Source organism: Lytechinus variegatus, chromosome 8 (assembly GCF_018143015.1).
Source record: "Lytechinus variegatus isolate NC3 chromosome 8, Lvar_3.0, whole genome shotgun sequence".
NCBI lineage: Eukaryota > Metazoa > Echinodermata > Echinoidea > Temnopleuroida > Toxopneustidae > Lytechinus > Lytechinus variegatus.
In genome coordinates, this window is record NC_054747.1 from 36712591 (window position 1) to 36734859 (window position 22269).

Below are 22269 nucleotides of genomic sequence, written 5' to 3' on the forward strand. Positions count from 1 at the left end.
AATCCCTACCATCACAGAGAGTTGTGAAATTTCGAAACAGGAACAAGTAACCAACATTTATTTTTCAAAAATAAGAACACTTTGCATATATTTTGCCTTTTCACACCTATATACAAATATCAGAAAAATATGAACAAGAGCCAAAAAATGTCCACAAATCTCTTGCATGAAGTGCATATACTAGCGTCCATATAGCTGCATATAAGTATTCCTTTGTATTAGTTGGAACTTGGAAACAGTATCAAACGGAAGGCACATGGCAAGAAAATGATTTGTCATAGTATAAATATAAAAAATATATCAATCTGAGTTTGATGAATATCACAAGGTGATAAAGCAGGAGTTGGCATGTCATGATAAATTTTGAAAGCACACACTATATAAACCTGAGTTGGCTGTATTAGCAGACATGTCATAATACATGAAAGACATTTTCGTGTAATATATACCCATGATCAGAATAAAATGGGTTTTTTAATGACTCGTATGAGGCAATATTAAGGCTTATTTCCAAACAAAAAAAAGGTATCACACTTAAACCTGCTTTTCTGCACGTCTTCGAGATGCACGGACATCTTTCAGCTTCTGGCCCATGCGTGCACGTACTTGGTCCGTGGAAGTGCAGGGAAATTGTTGTCATGCTTGTTGTGTGTGCTGAATATAAGAAAATGAAAGGACACAAAAACTGGCTCAAAGTCTCAAACTTTTATCAAAGACTCTACATCATATATAAATATTAATTTAAGCCAAGTCAAGTTCCGTCTGTTTGTGACTGTTGGTTACTCAGCTGCAGTGGAGTATCTAAGAGTCACAAACACAACAAAAAAACCATGCATACCCATGAAACAGGATTATAATATTAGGGGCGGATAAGTTAAAGCAAGAAAATCAAGATTTCAGGCTCGGTAATCTTATTTCTATAGTCCTACTTGATTGAAAATATCTTATGAAATGACAAGGAAGTGACTAAAAGGAAATTAAGTTCTTAAACTGGTTGATTGTCTAAGCCTTTGACTCTGTGAATTTCTAATTTTTTTGGTCCGCCGCTCTGGAAGAAATTGTACCGGTGACAGGCAGCATCATTGTAAAATGTAAAATGACAAGACATTTGTGAAGATCAATCACTTACTTAAAACATTAAAATGTTTTCTATGGTTACGTAGATTCAAATCAAAGTCGGTGTCCTTTTCCTCCGTTTTCTGTTAGTTTGTTTTTGTTTCCACATCAAAAACTTATTTTCACCGTAGATTACCATTTGGAGAGACACTGTGCTATTCTAGTACATGTAGTTTCTCTTTCAGGGAGATTTACCCTAACCCTCCGCCTTGAAATTATTGACAAGCTTGGTAATATGAGAAATTACAGAGCATCTTCCTATTTACAGTAATTGTGATATTCTGAATTCATTTGTAGATTCACGCAGAGACAATCATTCTTGGCAAAATACACAAGAAAATGTAAAAGCTATCAAAGGGAAGTTCACCCTGATGAATAATTGTTGTAATAAGAAACAAAAAAAATTGAGAAATATATCAGTGAAGGTTTGATAAATATCATTAAAGAACAGAGATTTTTTAGAATATGATTTTATGACATCACAGACGATATGAATTGGCCAAAATGCAATTTTTTCAAAAATTAAAGTGATTTTTTTATTTTTGCGGTGGATATATCCTCAGACACATCATTTCATAGCCCCTTCTACTAGAATTTACCATAACGCAAATCTGTGTGTGAGACACAGTGTTATTTGTGAATGTTGATATGCCAGGGCTAGCAATGGAAATTCATCCATTTAGAGTGCCAATATCCTACAATGATATATCAAGAGAGTCAGAAAAAAACTTTAACATTTAAAAAAATCACCAATTTAATGAAAAAGCATGTCCGGAAAACATAACTCTCATCTCATATAGATGTATGTCCTGAAAGAGCATCTACTCCATCATAATTTCAGATACAATTTTTATGTGGTATATGTTTAACTTCGATAATTAAGAGGTATTCTTTGTTGTGATGTAAAATTCTATTTGCACCAAAAGCATGAATGCAATGCTCTGGAGAAGATACTCTTTCTGGACATATGAGAATTTTGTTTTCTGGTCATGATTTTTCATTTAATTGGCCACAGAATCTTGCCGTAAATAATAAACTTTTAAACTGACCTTTATGGTTCCGCTGGTCTTCAGTCTTTTTCTTCTTTAGAAGCTCTGCCATAGCAGATCTGTCAGCTTTCCCAACCTGCAACCAAAAATGGAAATAAAATATGAACAGATATGGAATATGTTTAGAATTTTTAAAATTAAAATTTAATGTAGCCCCCCCTCCCCCGCTCAACATTTTTCAAGACCATCCAGCTACGATTTTTTAAGTCTCGCATATCTTCTGAGTTCAAATTTGCGACACCTGGGTACGCGGTCATGTGCAAATCCAATGCAATTCTGTATCTAGACTAGGAATCCAGACAAAATTCATAAGTGTATCATTATTTTTAGTTTTTCTAATGAATTTTCTTTTATTGAAGTAGTACCACCAATACTTTCCAATTCCATCAATTTTTTTTCAAGTAGAAATTTAAGAGCAATTTTTTGAATCACCACTGGCAGCGATATCAAGTTATGTATAAGTCTTTTTTTTTTTTGCAAATCACAGAATAAAGTCTGGCCTGCTTCAGGTAAACACTTATCACTTTGGACTAAATTTCCTGGCTAGTATGCTTCAAAATTTCCTGATCCATGCACGTCTTAAAAATTTAAGTTGAATGTAAAGTTTCAACGTACCCTCTTTCTCACATCTTTTTTTGAGGTTGAAGCCTCATCCTCCATGTCCTCATCTGTGGCATCAGACTCATCCATAGCCTCATCTACTCTGGTTGCGGTGTTTAGGAACTCCTTCTCTTTCTTTAGTACATCAGCTTTTTTTTCTGTAAGGGACAGGCACATTAAGGACAGACATAAATAATCAGAGTAATTTCAAAGAGCCATTTATGAAATGCATTGTAAAAATGGGGTTTTAGCATTATTAGAATTATTACTACAGAGTATAGACAAGTTATCAAATCAGAATTCAGACACCAGTTTTTTTAGCTATAGACGTAAATAATTTATATCTGAATTCTGTACACACAAACTATTTTGAGTTGTAGACATATTTTTCAGTAGATCTAAATAAGATAATTATTATTTAAAAACTAGTAAGAATCTTTCACATCATTAAATTTGTCCCCAAATTTGTTAATTAGCCGATGTAATGCTAATCCAGTCTAGCCAGGCTTCTAGAGAGTAAAAATCATTTACTAACGTAACTTACTCTCATACGAAGCCAGGGCTTCTACACGTATTGTATACATGTGCATGTAGGCAGCCAAAACCTGAAACTTTTGCCCCCGAGATTTCTACTTTCTCTCTAAAAGATCTAGCCCTAAATCATGTACCTGGGATACAACTTCATTTCCGACATTCTATGCTATGGATTTTATTTTTAGACAAGAATTCATTAAAAAAATGAAAAATTGTCATGAAAAAAAAGAGACTTGCCCGATGTTTACACCACCATCTTGTTTTCTATTGTTCTTCACCCACGATACGGACGCTTGAGTCGCGTAACGTGGGTGAGAGTAGCCAGGCGGCTTCTAGAGAGTAAAAATCATTTACTAACGTAAGGTTACTCTCATACGAAGCCAGGTCTTCCTTCTCATAGACGCGTGCGTCGGGTAACGTTGGCGAAGAACAATAGGAAGTAAGATGGCGGCGTAAACATCGGGCAAGTCTCTTCCGTCTTTTCACAATATTTCTCTCATTTTTTTTGATGAATTCTTGTTCAAAAATAACGAGAGCGTAGAAATGTCGGAAATGAAGTTTTTTCAATGTACATGATTTAGGCCTAGATCTTTTCTATTAAGGAAAGCAGAAATCTTGGGGTGAAAGTTTCAGGTTTTGGCTTCCGTCGTGTGGGTCAATGAGAAGGAAGACCTGGCTTCGGATGAGAGTAACCTTACGTTAGTAACTGATTTCTACTCTCTAGAACTAGAAGCCTCCTGGCTAGGTGAGAGTAAGGCCGTGTTTATGCTTCCACTTTTCAGGCCAGAATCAGCGTTTCCAAACGTGATTAGTCCAAAACACGGTTGCGTCCATGCTTACTTTCATTTAAACGCCGTTTCAAAACGCCGATCGTAAACTCACAAAAAGGTGCGTTTGTAAACGTCGTTTGACCAGAATCAGGCTTTCTGGGGAAGTATAAACAGAACCACGATCATAGACGTGTTTAAATGACGTCATTTGGTACATGCTTCCGGTGAGATGAAAATCCGCGGGCAAATACAGTCGTATTGCTCCTTGTTATCTCTACGTAAAAACAACAATCGGAAAAAAAAACTTTTGAAAAAAGGCGCGCCCAATTTGACCTCGCTTTACGATGCGAAGCCAGCTGGAGATCATGATATGCTCTGAAAAGTTAAGCATAAACAGCACACCCAGAACCACGTTTACGATCGGCGTTTTGAATCGACGTTTGAAATCGCTGATTCTGTCCTCGCAATGGAAGCATAAACACACCATAAGATACGTTAGTATTAGTCTTGAGGACGCAATGATGATGATTTTTTTTTAGATATGTCATATACTTCTTCATCATTGACGTCTTGACACTCTCTCCATAGTGTCTTAAGCGAAGGACCAAAACAAAGATGGATTTCCCTAGAAAATCCATCTTTTTAAACCAAAATCACAAGAATTCTATTCATTCTTACATCTTCCTACGCCTAATGCGTAGGAAGGTTTTAAATATTATTATAAAAAATATAAAAAAATGAAGATTTCTTACCTAACTGATGCCGCGTAGACCCCCGTTCCACATGTAAACAATGGAATACAATAGCGTCGACCCTTGAAACGCTTATGTATGACGTACTTCCGGAAAGCAATCCCGTCTTAACAATTTAGAGATGAAAATTCTTATTTAACAAATCATTAACTAACCCAAAAAATTTATATTTTCATTATAAATAATTCATATTAATATATATAAATTATTTATGATCACGAAATAAATTTTAAGATTTGTTGAATAAGAATTTTCATCTCGAATTTCTATCTCTAAATTTTATATTTTTATATAATAATTAACACCTCCCTACACATTAGCGTAAGAAGGTGTAAGAATGAATAGAATTAATAGAATTCTTGTGATTTTGGTTTAAAAAGATGGATTTTCTAGGGAAATCCATCTTTGTTTTGGTCCTTCGCTTAAGACACTATTGAGAGAGTGTCAAGACGTCAATGATGAAGAAGTATATGACATATCTAAAAAAAATCATCATCATTGCTTCCTCAAGACTACGTTAGTATAGTATTAGTAAATGATTTTTTACTCTTTAGAAGCCTCCTGGCTAGTAGAAAAGATGGAAAGAGCTTACGGCCGTGTTTATGTCGCCATCTTGATTTCGTTGTCTTTCGCTTGGCGACAGCACGCAAATCGCGCGATTCGTTTTTTTATGAATTCTTCTTTAAAAATGAAATCAATATCGCAGAAATGTTACACCCGTAATCTACTTCACTTGGAAAATAAGTTGAACCCCATGCCAGGTAGGCCTACATGTTTTAGGGCTAGATTTAGAGGGAAAGTAGAAATCTCGGGGCGAAAGTTTCAGGTTTTGTACCAGTACGTGGGTGAATATAGCTCATGATCCCAGGCGTCAGTGGGAGTAACCCTACGACTACGTAGAGATTAATATGTAGGCCTAGAGCTAAATTCATAGTAACCCAGGCCAGGAAACTCCCGCCCGCGTAGCGGGCGGGAGTTCCCTGGCATGCCTGGGTTAAATTAAATCATGACTTTCAGTTTCAGACGCCTCCAGGCTAGTCGAGCACCACATAGCCTATACATTTGTAGATCTATAATTCTATATACATACGGTCTTCGGCAATTACCCCTGGACAAAGGGAGAGCATAAATAATTACATATTAGGTACAAATCAGGATATAATAATGTATATTTACCACTGGCCACTAACACCTTGGCCTTCCACATCCCAGCCAATGTTTCGGCCGTTTCTCTGCGGGGTTCCGGACTCCACCAGGCCCTCAAACTTCGGGTCCACCGAGTTGACCGACATCTTTTTGTTTCTTACAAAATCGCTAGAAGTAACAGTTCCTTGTTTCCACCCAGTGTACTAAGACGCACATGGTTGATATCCTTATCAATTCAAGAAGATTAAGACAAAGTGCAGTAAGATCAGATTCTAACGGGCGTAAATATTGGATGAAGCGATAAACTGTAACGGGCGTCGGTGAGCTTTAGCGAGTGAATTTGAAACGCACATGGGCCTGTTGCATGAAATGGTCTTTCGTAGAACCGTTCTACGTAAGAACGAGATATCGCTCAACTGTTTCACAAAGCCGATTTGGGCGATACGAAGAATGGTCCTTGGAAAGACACCTCCAGACATGTCCTACGTAGGCATTATCTTCTTTGCACACCGCCCGCCACCGTCGGCAATGAGAGAAAATGCGGTTACGGCAAGCCACACTGACATATCACCTTTAAACATATTTTTTAGGGGGTTGATGCGTTTTATCTGGGATGGCGCCAAGTTATTTTGTTACATGGGGGCTAGTTGTCATCACTTTTCAGGTCGACAAGACGACCAAAACGGAAGTCATTTTAACTTCTCTGAGGGTAATGTAAGCCCAAATATTTTCAAAATATGTTTTCTTTTATTCTCCCTATACGTCCATCCCCACCCCTTTTCGATTAAAAAAATAAATAAACTTGAACTATGAAATGGGCTGCACTCCCTCTCTGACTCCTTATGCTTTCTCAATATAGATTAATAAACAACATGAAAACAAATTTCTTAAAACGTAATTATGTAAGTAAAACTAAGATGTTAAACATGCTAAATCATTTGTTTTTATTCATTTTCATTATAATTATTATTTTTGATGAGCTTGATAAATCAATTCTTGAATGGATTTGGGATAACTTGAGATGTAACAAAACAAAGATTTGCAGAAATAGCTAATTGAATTTAAGATACAGATTATGCCCATAGCTTACGAATCCATCACAATCATATAAATGAAGATAAGTTCACAAAGAAAAGATTATGAAAAGTCCATACGAAGAGGCGCATTTCAAATCGCAGGGTAGGCCCCAAAAGAATCACGTTATATATATTTTGTATATTCTTAAACCTTATATTCTTATATAAATTTCCATTGATTCAGTGATCAACTTTAAATATGACCAACGTTTATGATCGTTGTAATTTTTAGCATTATTTCCGGTTAACGGTATTTTTTTCCATTGCGGATTACACAGCTTTTTCTAGGTTTTAATTATTATTGCATAGCACTGCTTTATTTACTTGGCCATGTTTGAAGCAATGTTCATATTTTCCTTGTCTTCGGATACTCATCATGCAACTGAGGTATGTTTATACCATACTCTAAACACTCACATTTGTATTTCTTGCGTTATATCTAACAAATAAAATAAATAAATTACATATTTCACACGCAGCCTCTCATATTTTCCTTTTTAGTCTCATACAATCAGACACTGTTGATTTTGTTTACACCATTCAAACCCTATTTTTACCTCAACAAATAACATATTAACGCATAATTTGCAAAATTGTCATCATATATAAGTATTCTATAAAATATAGAATACTGAACTACTAAAATCTAAATTACTAAGTTAAATCAATTTTTATATCGGGCAAGGGTCTCTTTCGTTGAAATATCAATGAAAGGTGTCTTTAAAAGGACACCGTGTTCTAAATAAGGGAAATAATGAAAATTTCGATTTTATTCAGTTATGTTGTGAATCTTTAATTTTTTTTCTCTTTTTACCTCATAAAGTAAGCTCCATACATCAATTCTACAATCAGTAATAAATAAAACATCATTTGATCTCTTTTTATTGAAATAAATGATTTTAAGAAAACTCGTCATTCCTAAATAAAAGGTTCAGGTGACGATGAAGACTAAATATTTTTCCGATACTATCGATATAAAACGATGTCGCGAACTTGGAAGACAAAATTGCCTTCGTGAAACGGAAAGCGCTGATTTGTCGCCAATCTTCCTATCTCGGAAGAATGGTCCTAGGACGTTCCTACGTATCGCTCATCTCGTCATGCAACAGGCCCCAGTATTACACTAGCGCGCTAGCATGCCTCGCCGAAAATAGATTTCCGAGGCCGAGATTTACCGAAGAGTTCCGGATATTTAGTATAGATCTATAACTCTATTAACGTTATAGCCTTTACTGATAGTTTATCCATTGCGATGATGATCTTAAAAGAAAATAAAAAAATCATCAAATATCAAAATTACCGGCAAAATTTCAGTGTAAATTAAAAACTAAATGGAGATTGTATTGGGAATAGTGCATCAAACAATTTTTCAAGTTTAGTACTCCTCCCTGCCCCCCCCCCGCCCTGCGCGAGCTTGAAGACCCTTGTTCTTGCTTGTTAAATTTTTCTCGGGTATGATTGAAGAACTTACTGTGGTAACACTGTGTTTGTTACCCAACTATGTGGGCAATTATGTGATTAACAATGTGATCTGAAGTCTAACACTGTGACCACATAGTTTAGTCAACTATGTGAACACACTGTGGTAACACTGTGTTTGTTACCCAACTATGTGAGCAAAATTTGTGATTAACTATGTGATCTGAGTCTCACACTGTGACCACATAGTTTACACATAGTCAACTATGTGAACACACTGTGGTAACATTGTGTTTGTTACCCAACTATGTGGGCAATTATGTGATTAACTATGTGATCTGAGTCTCACACTGTGACCACATAGTTTACACATAGTCAACTATGTGAACACACTGTGGCAACACTCACAGTGTTGCCCAACTATGTGGACAATTATGATTAACTATGTGATCTGAAGTCTAACACTGTGTCCACATAGTTTACACATAGTCAACTATGTGAACACACTGTGGTAACACTGTGTTTGTTACCCAACTATGTGGGCAATTATGTGATTAACTATGTGATCTGAAGTCTAGCACTGTGTCCACATAGTTTACACATAGTCAACTATGTGAACACACTGTGGTAACACTGTGTTTGTTACCCAACTATGTGGGCAATTATGTGATTAACTATGTGATCTGAAGTCTCACACTGTGACCACATAGTTTACACATAGTCAACTATGTGAACACACTGTGGTAACACTGTGTTTGTTACCCAACTATGTGGGCAATTATGTGATTAACTATGTGATCTGAAGTATCACACTGTGACAACACTGTGACAACACTGTGACCACATAGTTAACACATAGTTTACACATAGTCAACTATGTGAACACACTGTGGTAACACTGTGTTTGTTACCCAACTATGTGGGCAATTATGTGATTAACTATGTGATCTGAAGTCTCACACTGTGACAACACTGTGACCACATAGTTAACACATAGTTTACACATAGTCAACTATGTGAACACACTGTGGTAACACTGTGTTTGTTCCATAAGGGTGGTGCAAGTAATACGCTGCAAAAACTCCTGTGTTGATTTAACACCAACCCGAAAACATATATGTTTACACCAGAGAAGTATTGAAACAACACCAGTTTGGAATCAAACCGATGCTGTTTTAATACTAATTGGTGTTGTATAAACGCCTTTCTGGTGTTAGACCAAAGCCAAACTAGTGTTGTTTAACACTTCCCTTGTGTGGAAATATATAGATCCGGGCTGGTGTTAAATCATCACCGGAGTTTTTAGGATGAATAATAATGTTCATCATATCTGTGTGACTACTAGTCACTAAAAGTCGACTGTCCAAACCTAAACCTTGAAAGAAAAGCGCCCCTGCAACCATATCCCCAAAATAATGAAAACAACGGACGGACATTCCAATAAATAAATTAACTAAGCAAGTGAACGAATACATGGAGAAGTAAGTAAATTGATCAATGTTGATGTCGCTCATCGCAATATGGCGAATGAATGAATACATGTAAGTAAATGGATGAACATACGATTGAATAAATAAATTGTTAAATTGATAAGTAAATAAGTAAATCATGAATAAATGGAAATTGCAGTATGGTTTTTAGACGTATGCTTTCCGTGAATTTGACAATTTGGTTCAATCGTGCTTCGTATTTTTGTCATGTACATAGTATTTTCTCAAAATGAGACCATAAATTAATTCGACGATCGTATATTCCAATTTTCAGTAGCCATTTCATCCATGCGACCCATAACATAAAATTTGCGAGGCTTGCCGATTTTCGTCGATGTTTTTTTTTGGTATCCAGTGTCTCATGAGGAATATTCCTTTTTGTGAAAATTGCCAATAAAGCGATGGGAGTCCTGTCAGCTTGTCAGAGCCCTGCCGCCATTTCGACTATCAGGGCAAACATCATTATGATAAAGAGTGGGGTTTTTTTTTGTTTTTCTTTCTTGACAATTACTTTCAAGTTACCATGGTTACACGAACATGGTGAAAGGATCAGGCCAAGGTTAAACAGATATACACATTTACATGCCCTAAGTAAGGCGTGTTCCTATAACAGTGTCATTACCGGTGAACCGTTATTACTATCGTTAAGCCACAAATCCTATAAAACGCCATTAATTTGCAACCTTTCGTATTTCCCTCGAGTATCGGCCCGAGACTGCAGGTTGAATCAGACGTTGAGATGTCGTAAAGAGAGAATTAATTCACTCGCCTATTTCAGTCGGTAGGTCATACGAGTTTAGGAAGGAGTTTTAAGTCATTGAAAGTCAAAGGGAGTGGGCATAGCAATGCAGTGACGCGATTAATCATATCAGTACAGCAAATGCAATGCCATTGATTAAAGTAAAGTTAGGATAACAATCAGGAGTATACAACTACAAGTTTTACCTTTTTACATGTACATTGCAACACTGTGGTGAGACGAGTGCCGCATTGAGATTGTGAAAGAGTGCGAATATTGGGATAATTGTAGGTTTATGATATATTTTTTTTTAATTTATTTGTTTTCGATGCTGATATAGACTGATGCATGCCGGGAAAGAAAAAATAATGCCCTAGGGCAGCAGAATCACACAGCAAAAACTGTGGTGTTAACCGGTCTACATAGCGGACCACACCAGTTATTTTACACCGGTGTTAAATTGGTGGTGTTAGGTTTACACCTATAGGTGTTATTACAATACCTTTTGTTGTTATATTTACACTCTTTAGTGTTATGTTTAATCTCTAGGGTGTGATTTTAACACCTCAGGGTGTGGTCCTCTATTAACACCAACTGGTGTCAGTTTTAAAACTGCAGTTTTTACAGTGCAGTTTCTTCGCGTTAGTAATATGGTTGGATTACTTTTCGGTTGGATATAGCATGGACCTATTACTCTGAATTCGATTCAATCACGTGACCGGGACGACACGTCGTGAAGATGTCGGGTCGCCCCCATCTCGAGGATCATCACTTAATGATTTCCGACGGGAAAACAATTCTGGATATATCTCGGTGTGGTGAACATGATGAAAGTTGAAGCGTTAATGATCGATAGTAGTGTCGGCTAACGACCTTTATCGATATTTTTTTTAATCTCAAATAGCTTAAGATCAAGTACTTCAAATGGGATGGAAAGGAAAGTTTCATTCTATCTTGTCGTACGTAATTCGTCATTAATTATTATCCAAACAAATATATGTTTATTTAATTTGCCAGTCAGACAATTTTGGCCGGCGTCACGTGGGGGACGTAATATGTAATTGTTTCAAGAAGTGAAAGAAATGAGTAAAGGGAGAAGGAAAGAAGAAATAAGAGAATAAGAAGATACTTGTTGACGTTCAGGACGACGGGTATTACCATTAGTATTAAATTGTGGGGGGGAGATGTAATATCCAGGTGGGTGTTTCATAAAGATCTTCGTAAGTAAAGAACTACTGGTGATTCTTTCTTGTGGTAAATGGTATTCATCATTAATTGTTTAGGGCGTATAAAGGTTCAAAATTCATTCTTAAAGTCGCTCTTAACTTACGAACAGCTTTATGAAACACACCCACCATGTTGTATTCTACCCCCCCCCCACCCACACACACACACACCTGCATGCAACGAAATAAGGCTACCATTGTAAAAAGCCTCCGCAAATATCATGATAAAACTTTTGTTTTCACGGACATATAACCATAGCTCACAGTTAAAATAAGATTTTACAGTCAGTCCAGAGTATATTTGTTGCTTGTATTTTTACATCTATATTCCATGATGCCATTGCCATTTTGAAGGCAGTGGTCATATGCAAGATCCAAATGGGCTTTTTGTAGTTGGCGTTATACTTATTCTGATTTCCCTTTTCTATTATTCATTTCGTTATTATTGTCGATAGGAGTTGAGTGTGCATTCGTGTTTTGAGCTGGTCCAATTTAATACTCGAGTACCAGCATTTATTGCCTCTTCAGTACGTCATTCACAAGAGTAACTGTCAACGATTAAATTGTCCAGTAATGTCATACACTCTAAAAACACTGAGTAAAACTTTACCCAATATTTGTTAACATGCATGTTAACATGCATGTTTGCTGGGTATTTCTTCCCCCATATTGCGCTATTTCAACGCAACATTGCGTTAAATTGTTAAATTGACACCATATAGGCTATCTTTTTACCAAACCAAGAGGCATGTTCCCATGTTACCCAATATTTGGTAAACCTTTTTTTAGAGTGTAGCAACCCCCTCCCTCATTCCTCTTTTTTTAATTTCCCGCGCTTCTTTTTTTCGTATTCCTCATTATAATCTCTCTCTCCATTTCTGTCTATCATTATGTCAATCTTACTGTCTACACTGATTTAAATAACTGTAAAAATAGGAGAGACAAAACAAACCTTGTTATTTATTTTGTCTTGCATGGGTTGCCTTATTTAACTTCGTCTTTTAATTAATACTTCTGATACATACGCAGGACAAACATTTTCATTGTCTATCTATCTGTGACTCTCACCTTCATTCCCTCGTACTCACAAACATAGCTACTTTAACACCGTCACATGCTTATTCCAGTTTTGTTGACGGTTCATTAATTCCATATCATCACACCGCATGTGTGGGGAATGATAACATACGTCTGTATGATCTACATTTTACAAAATCAATATATTGTAAAACTTCATAAAAAATGTCACATCCATGGGAACCAAAAATTCCCATCCTTGTCTAATGATGGGCCTAAATCTCTTTCATGCTAATGGATTATTCATTGATTATTAATTTACTCTAGCTTCAAATAGAATTATTTTCTCTCCATTTCATTCACTCACCCCCCCCCCTCTCTCTTCTCTCTCTCTCTCTCTCTCTCTCCCTCTCTCTCCCACTGTCACCTTCTATATGCCTCTTATTCTTAATTTATCTTTTCGTCCATCCTTTTCTCTATAGACTTCCTTAGTGTTATTGCGACAAAATTGCACACTGTTCGCTCATTTTTTCTACCAATTTAATTTCCTGTATTCTTTACTTGATTTCTTGATCTCGCAAGATGGAAGGTTGATTTCAATTCCGATTTCCTCAGGGATTATTTACATTCTGCTTTATAATTTCAACAATTCCAACGTTTTCAAAGAATCCTGGTTGCCCGTTTCCTCCAATCTTATCCGATAGTCGGTGAACCACACCACCGAAGTGGATCGCATTCACCTTTAATCACACCAAGATCGTTAAACAGAATCGATACCAGTGAATTACCGAACCGTTACACAGGCGGGTCGATGTCGTAGTATCATGTTCTGTGCTATCGATCGCATGAATGATAGGATGTGACGAATATTCGATGCGGTCGATAGCTGATTTGATTAGTTGTACCACCCCCAGAGATATGATCATCTCCAGTAGATATGAAAACACTTGAATGTTCCTTCTTGGGTTGGCCACGACATCCTTTTCAGGAGTTTTTAATCGGAAAGTTTGCTATTATTCAATACTGTGTAGCGTTGTGGCCCAGTGGATAAGTCTTCTGACTTTGAAACAGAGGGTCGTGGGTTCGAATCCCAGCCGTGGCGTAATTTCCTTCGGCAAGTAATTCATCTCATTCTGCTGCACTCGACCCAGTTAAGGTGAATGGGTACCCAGGATGTTTAATTTCTTGAATGCAATCGCTGAAAGGCAGCTCGAGCTAAAGCCGGGGTAATGATAATAACAACGCGCCTCGGAATAGAATATTTCTAGATATATGTTGCTATCTAAATGCCTATTATTATTATTCTTGTTATTATTATTACTTCCAAATTTTATTTGGTTTTTCTCCTTTCCTTGATTTTCAACAACTGGCACCCCTGTGCTCAAATCACCGAAATTAAACTACTTTGACGGAGTTCTGCCATGCATAGGCTACTGTCGTGTATACATCCACAATTCTGTCAATACACATACTCGCTGCACACAGAAATGAATATGTAGGACTTACACTGGAAAGTTGGATGTGGCGTTTCAGCTCTATATTCCTTTTGAATATTTGAATATGAAGTCATACAAAAACAAATCCTTTATCGTTCGGTGGATAATTTTTTTCTAGGATATCCTTCCTGAACATGAAATAAATGAAAACTCAGGACGTTTCTTTCATCTTTTTCTCTGTAACTTGAATATCTGTTTTAAAGATAAATTACAGTTGTGGTATTGATTTCAAAATGAGTTCGTACCGAATCCAATGAAATGACCACCAAAGTGGCTGTATAAATAAAAAAAAATTGTGCCAAAGGATTCTGGGAGAAATTGTGTAATTGCTGAGAAATTATCAAATAAGCACGGGATTCGGGTCAAGCGTCGGGATGACATTCAAATCAATAATAATACACTGTCCTACGTGCGCTTATCTGTGTTGGTGATCTTCAGTGTGAACATTTTTCAGCGTAGATTTCAAGATTTCACAAAGTTCAGTTTGTGTAATTGTACCAGATCTAGATCCTCGATGATTTAGTGGCAATTAAGCCTGGTTTTACATGCTTTCTCGTAAAATCAGTGTGTACTGCAACTACTTTAATTTATCTTTAACTACAAAAAACACCCTTGATAGAAACTGTATCCTAATGTTCCCCTGGAGGTCGTGCAACGTGTATGTTCCCCATGGTGCACTGCATTAAACCCACCGAAGAGCAGGCGGTTTTATATTTGTTATTTTGTATCCATCTTTACCCTAGGTGAATTTTTGCCATCGATGATGCCTTTGTTCATGTTCTTACGTCAGATACAACCCCAGAGGTGCACCTTGTCTCGAATGACAACCCTCTAAGTATTTCTCAGCTTTGAAACTTCAGGTAATAATCTTGTCTTTTTTGTACTCGTGACGATAACGGGTTATTTCAAGAAATGGTTGATCAACTCTATTCTTTAAATTTACAACATGTTTTTCTTTTCATAATATAAATTTGCATATATACATATATATATTATATTGCTTTCGAACGTACGCATTTCGAATATGGTTGATGAAGAACTCTTTGAAGTAAGCAAGTTGCCTATTTGCATGGAGTAATGTTGTTGAATTATCCCTCGTGTTGCCAATTTAAGTGATCATTTGCCTGTAAAGACTAGTTATACTAGTCGGCATGTATTAATGGATCTGTTCTCCCCGCGGATGTGTATTTCAGGGATTGTGCATTTAAGTTCATTTGGAGAATTAGAGGCAACACTATTAGTTTAAATATCTCATTTGATACTAAGAGTTTTATTTTGCAAACAGGTATTGCCAAATCCCTCGCTGTTTTAGTGTTTAAATGCTACCAAGAATCGAAATCGAGAGTGTATTTTCTTTTAGGGTGTTGACTTCGGCGCATTCAACACATTTTTCAGGCTAATGTCTGCCTTGGAGTCAATTCCATACGGAAGTCAACTCGCTCAGTCGTATGACATGGTGTAAACTCTTTACCCTTGGAAATGTTTTCTTATTTTCTTTTTTGTGCGTGTTTTTTTCTGATGTGGTAATAATTTCCATTCTGAGCTGTCAACAGGGGTGTTCCTGTAAAAACACTTGAAACAAACCTCCTAAAATTGAAAGAACTTCATTATGTATATGGGGATCGAGTACGTTCAAGTCACGCAAGTGGTCTCATAATATTGCGTAACGAGACAAAATTGTATTCATTATACTTGCATAAGAAGGACGTCGATTCTTTATACCGAATTTCCTTCGTCCCATTTTTAATCAGTCATGAATTGTCTATCTACAGTGCGTCCCAGAAAAAACGAAACCGAGATTTAGCGATCATTTATCATTACTTAATCATAAATAAAATAGACAAATGACCTACCAATTTAAAGCTTAGAATCTCCTCTTTCATCTGATATTACTTACATTATTTCTCATTCACGCATGAGTGAGCAAATACAATTTGAAGAAAGGATATCAAAAACTCATTTGGCGAGGGGTATCTGGGTTTCAAAAAGAAAACCACATTTTTGAAAAGTTCAATATCTCCTCTTTAATTTGATACCTAAATTACAGAAAATGGTCAAGAAATAAGAAAGTTCTGGTCATTTGAAATAAGGCTTGAATTTCAATAATTTCATAAAATGAAGAGGTTCTCCAGGCTGGCTATCAAACTCACTCGACACTCCGTTTTGTTGACGATCAGCCATGCATTGAATCTTTTGTTCACCATGTGAAAGCTTCTGTGGGAAACCGGTGAAAACACGTTTATCTCATGAAATTATGGAAATGCAAGCCTTATTTCAAATGACCAGAACTTTTTTATTTCTTGACCATTTTCTGTAATTGAGGTACCAAATTAAAGAGCAGATATTTAACTTTTCAGAAATGTGGTTTTCTTTTTGAAACCCAGATACCCCTCGCCAGATGAGATTTTGGTATCCTTTCTTCACATTGTTTTTGCTCACTCATGCGTTAATAAGAAATAAGCTAAGTAATATCAGATGAAAGAGGAGATTCTAAGCTTTAAATTGGTAGGTCATTTGTCTATTTTATTTATGATTAAGTAATGATAAATGATCGCTAAATCTCGGTTTCGTTTATTCTGGGACGCACTGTATATTGAAAATATGGGTAATGATGATTCATTATTTGTTGCATATTTCATTTACAATTCTTTTCAATAGGAACTAAAATACCATGAATACGATGTAAGTGAAAGACTTGTTAATATTTAATGACATTGTCATTTTCGCATAAAACCGTCAAGAATTTAATCAAATGTACAGCAACAATTACTTATCTGCATGTACTCAATTATTCTCGCATATGAAGTACTTCGTCTTATCACGCCTTAAGTGGTTACTTTAGAAAATGAAAACTTTTGTACGATTCTTCATATTATTCACATAAAACTCTCGAGAAATGTAGTGTTAATGTGATGGAAGTAGTATTCTGTTTCCGAGCGAATATTGCCCAACTTCACTATGTCGTCATCGGAGCCTGGAGTCAAAAGGGGATTAGCTATATTGGCGTGTAGAGTTACCTCGAAAGGCTGTTTCCTGAAGTCGTGGTGAAACACACGACTGTCATCAGATGCATAATCAGCGTAGAATTTCATCTCGGCATCTTCCTTCCGCCATCCATAATAAAGATTGGCTTTCTTCTGGAGTTCATGTTGGCGAGTACTTTTGAAAGGTCAGTTCAGGGCAGCTAGAGACAATGGAGTGTCCATCACTTTGTGTTGGATATTATGTCAAGGGCGTTAAGTTCTGTCATATCTTAGATATTTTTTTGTGAAGTCAGATGGTAAAATATTACATTGAATTAGGTTTGTTTCTCTGGGCTCGCCAGACATTATAGTGTTGATGTCTCCATTCAACACTCAGCATGAAGGAGTGCTTTTTCTGGTAGGGTTCACTGACTGTTTAGCACCGCTGCAGGAGCAGGGGATTTGGGAGTAGAACTTCACGGGAGGTGTTCCCATGGTGACATTATCAAGGCAGTTTTACCAGGGGTTCGGAGCAGACTGTTTTGTTTTACCATGGATACCATTCTGATAACTCTCGAGCATTATTCTCTGAAGCTTCATCTGTACCTAGACTACAGAAAAGTTATGTACACCCTAAGCAGCACCCCGGGGATACTCCATGAAGGTGGCTTTTATACAAGGTCATCCGAAGAACCCCTGAGCAATATTCCAAGATGTTACTGACTCTGTACCCTAGGATTGTAACTCCTTAAACGAGCCGGTAACACCGTCATGATGATTTGATTATGAATTTCCATGGAATGACCATCCTGATAATTAACCACTAGCCAGTAACCTCGCCAGGGTAATTTTACTGTAAATGACCATCACCTTGAGAGCTCAAAGCCGAATTCCAACATGGTGCCCTCTAGTTTACAATTTTAACTCTTTGGAGCAGCTGACTATCCCCATGATCCCGTCTCGGTAACTTTCGGGAGAAATCCTTAAGAGTTATCTATGATGACTCCAAGGTGAATCTCAGTGTTTCATTGTTGCCAACGTGTGCATGGTGTGTGGTAGGTTGTATCATGTAAGACTTCTCTGTCGGAGTAGTAGGTCCATGGCTGTATCATCAGTGGCGGATCGTGACCCGGAGGAGACAAAGCATTGAAGGGGCACTGTATTGTTAGTGAACAATGCTGTGCCCCTCCAATGCTTTGTTTCCTCCGGGTCACGGCCCGCCACTGGGTGTCATTCAGAAGTGTTCGTGCAAGGGGCGGGATCGGGATTTGTTTCATACCTAGATTTTTCTTCCGATTCTTATCAATGTTGTCGATGTTTCACTTATGATCAATGCCATTTATATTCGGGCTGTGTACGCAATTGCCTACCGTTCCCAACGCGTGTGAAATTGAAGTTGATAATTGATAATTGATTTATACCTTTAAAGCCGTAGGTGCGTTATAAGGCGAACTCTTCCGCTTGCAGTATCCCAGTTCCGCTGAAGGATACGAAGACGTCGCTGGACGATTTATTACCATTGCCTGTCCTCTCACCCACATCTACTGTCGTTGAAGATTTAATGCGCTTTGATTTTAATATCGGTAGGTAGATTCACATGGCGAATTAAACGCTTAGTTATACAGTAGACAAAATGATGTCCACTGTCGTGATTCCTCTACCAACCATCTACTGGAAAAAAATCAGTATTAAAAAACACTACAATTCATTTAGCTTTTTCTTTAAGCATTCTTTTATAATGATAATAGTAATATAGGGTAATTATATTTATTTTTACACATAATTATCCACCGTGTTAGGTGCTCAAGGCGCTCCTATATTACCCGGCTAAGCTATAGGTGTTAATAGCGCACACAACTTTTTAAGGAATAACTTCCTACCGGTATCCATTTACCTCACCTGGGTTGAGTGCAGCACATTGTGGATCAGTTTCTTGCTGAAGGAAATTACGCCATGGCTGGGATTCGAACCCACGAGTCACGACCCTCTGTTTCAAAGTCCGAAGACTAATCCACTTTGCCACAACGCTCCACATCTTTTATCTGACCTATCTTTGAAATCAGCCAAACTAGAATACATGTAGATATTTTGTCATCAACTAAAAATAAATCAGTAATAAAACTAGAACTGCAATCGTTTCAGAACGATGTGCATGCATTGACGCCTCTGATTTAATAGAGGGCAAGAAACAAAAAGAGATAGAAAGAAAACTGTAGATGATATACATTCTCAAAATATTAGAGGGCGCTATTTCTTAAAGGAAAGGTCACTGATGCGTAAAACACAGTTAGATTATGTGAAATGATACAATTGGCAAACCCTGAAAATATGAGACAAAAATAAATTCAAAGGAAGTTACGGCAATTCAACTATTTTAAGACTTTGCAATAGAGGGCGCTATTTCTAAAGTTATGGTCACTAATTATGGATAACATGTCTACCAAATTAGAATGAATTTTGATGAGGAACGGTGGCAGGGGAGGACTAACAAATATTACATGTTAATCAAATTGGATATTAGCACATTTTGCTGTCCATAGGAAGTTACATTCTCGAGTAAAATTTTTTAGACCATATTGGCGGCCCATACGTGGTTGTTGAAAATGTGTGCATTGTGAGCAGTATACCATGTGTTCAGATTGACTTATCTTGAAATTTTCTGTTGTAACCTATGTCGTATTTGGTATCACTGGAAAGAGTATTCCAATGCGGTGACATTGATACCACTTTTATTTGTGTGGAAGCAATAGACCGGAAGTAAATGCCATATAAAGAAAGACATTAAAAATGAAGGTTTTGCACAATAATTTTAAGCTACCGTCAGCAATTTGTTAGTTTCTGTTACAAAACATTAACGAACTGTTTAAGTATATATCAATACTTATATCTGCCAAGTTAAAAAGAATAAGCTTCAATAATAAGGAAAAAAGAAGCAAGTTGAAGTTGTGCTGGCAGTAAAGTGCATTTTTGGGTATTTTGCTGATTTTCGGGAGCATTTTTGAGATATTTCGTCAGTTGTAAGGTATATATTTTTTTAAATGGCATGAAAGAGCATATCTTAAAGACCCTAAATCCAAGAAAGGGTACGGGTTTGGCCATGCATGACGCAATGAGGGGCATTCAAAGGTAAGCGTTTTTGAAACTTTAGAGGGCGCTATTTCAATGACGGAAGATCAATGATGCGTGAAAACTTAGTAGCATGTATGTTATGATACCGTGATCAATTTCTAAAAGAATGAGCGCAAAATGAATAAAAACACAAAAGTTACGGCCATTTTACGACTTTTAGACATTACATTTCAATAAATATGAAGTTTTTGAAGGAAGGCTATTTCGGATTTGAATTTAAGGCATGAAGATGGCATTTTGAAGGTCAAGTTATGCGTCGCAGATGATGGAGCAACTCTTGGACTATCTATAGCAATTTGTTAGAAGTCTGTAGCATGCAGGATAACTGAGATATGAAAGAATGAAGAATGGTATGCAAATGGACTTGAAATGGACAAAATGGCGCCTGGATGGTCATGCATGAGTGATTTTGGAAAATGGAAGACGAGAGGCACAACTAGGGATGCTGGACAACATGTCTACCAAATTTGGATGAATTTGGATGAGGGACGGAGTCAGGGTAGAGCTAACAAAACCATGTGTTAAACAAATGGGATTTTGGTGGAAGAAGAAGAAGAAGAAGAAGATTACGGAATAGGAATATGGAACAAGAACAATGCATTGTCGCCATTGGGCGTCAATGCAACTAGAACTGCAATCGTTTCAGAACGATGTGCATGCATTGACGCCTCTGATTTAATAGAGGGCAAGAAACAGAAGGAGATAGAGAGAAAACTCTAGATGATATACATTCTCAAAATATTAGAGGGCGCTATTTTTTTAAAGAATGGTCACCGATGCATAAAACACAGTTGGAGTATGTGAAATGATACAATTGGCAAACCCTGAAAACATGAGACCAAAATAAATTCAAACAAGGAAGTTATGGCAATTTAACTATTTCAAGACTTTGCACGAGAGGGCGCTATTTCTAAAGGTTATGGTCACTAATTATGGACAATATGTCTATCAAATCAAAATGAATTTGGATGAGAAACGGAGGCAGCCGAAGACTAACAAAAATTACATTTAATCAAATTGGATTTTGGCAGATTTTGCCTTCCATAGGAAGTTACATTCTCGAGTCAAACAGATTTCGTCCATTTTTAGACCATGTGGCCGCTGAACAAAGAGAGAGAGAGAGAGATAAAGACGTAGAGAGAGTAATAGAAATAAGCATACAAATTCACTGACAATTCATTAACGTAACCCAGTGTTAAGTACATATCAGAACGATGTGCATGCATGAACTGAGTTTATCAATGCAATAGACACTGTGTACAATTCTGTTGTTGATAATGTGTGCATAGTGAGCAGTATACCATGTGTTCAGATTGACTTATCTTGAAATTTTCTGTTGTAACCTATGTCGTATTTGGTATCACTGGAAAGAGTATTCCAATGCGGTGACATTGATACCACTTTTATTTGTGCGCAGGCAATAGACCGGAAGTAAATGCCATATAAAGAAAGACATTAAAAATGAAGGTTTTGCACAATAATTTTAAGCTGACGTCAGCAATTTGTTAGTTTCTGTTACAAAACATTAATGAACTGTTGAAGTATATATCAATACTCATATCTGCCAAGTTAGAAAGAATAAGCTTCAATAATAAGGAAATAAGAGCAAGTTGAAGTTGTGCTGGCAGTAAAGTGCATTTTTGGGTATTTTGCTGATTTTCGGGAGCATTTTTGAGATATTTCGTCAGTTGTAAGGTATATATTTTTTTAAATGGCATGAAAGGGCATATCTTAAAGACCCTAAATC

General features: G+C 36.8%; 1 protein-coding gene and 2 long non-coding RNA genes across 3 annotated transcripts in view; 1 reads left to right on the plus strand and 2 right to left on the minus strand.

Annotated features, from left to right (window-relative positions):
- Positions 1-552: 552 nt before the first annotated feature.
- Positions 553-2207, minus strand: LOC121420864. Its single transcript, XR_005970858.1, has 2 exons — positions 2166-2207; positions 553-654 (listed from the first exon to the last, which is right to left on the minus strand). It is a non-coding gene; the product is annotated as an uncharacterized LOC121420864 (long non-coding RNA).
- Positions 2208-2879: 672 nt separating this feature from the next.
- LOC121420853 lies at positions 2880-8261 on the minus strand. Its single transcript, XR_005970856.1, has 3 exons — positions 8166-8261; positions 5998-6324; positions 2880-2923 (listed from the first exon to the last, which is right to left on the minus strand). It is a non-coding gene; the product is annotated as an uncharacterized LOC121420853 (long non-coding RNA).
- Positions 8262-15182: 6921 nt separating this feature from the next.
- LOC121420449 (5-hydroxytryptamine receptor 6-like) overlaps positions 15183-22269 on the plus strand; it is a 42575-nt gene continuing 35488 nt past the window's right edge. Inside the window, exon 1 of the mRNA XM_041615091.1 lies at positions 15183-15290. The gene's annotated coding sequence lies outside the window, so the exon portion shown is untranslated. The remainder of the gene's footprint in view (positions 15291-22269) is intronic.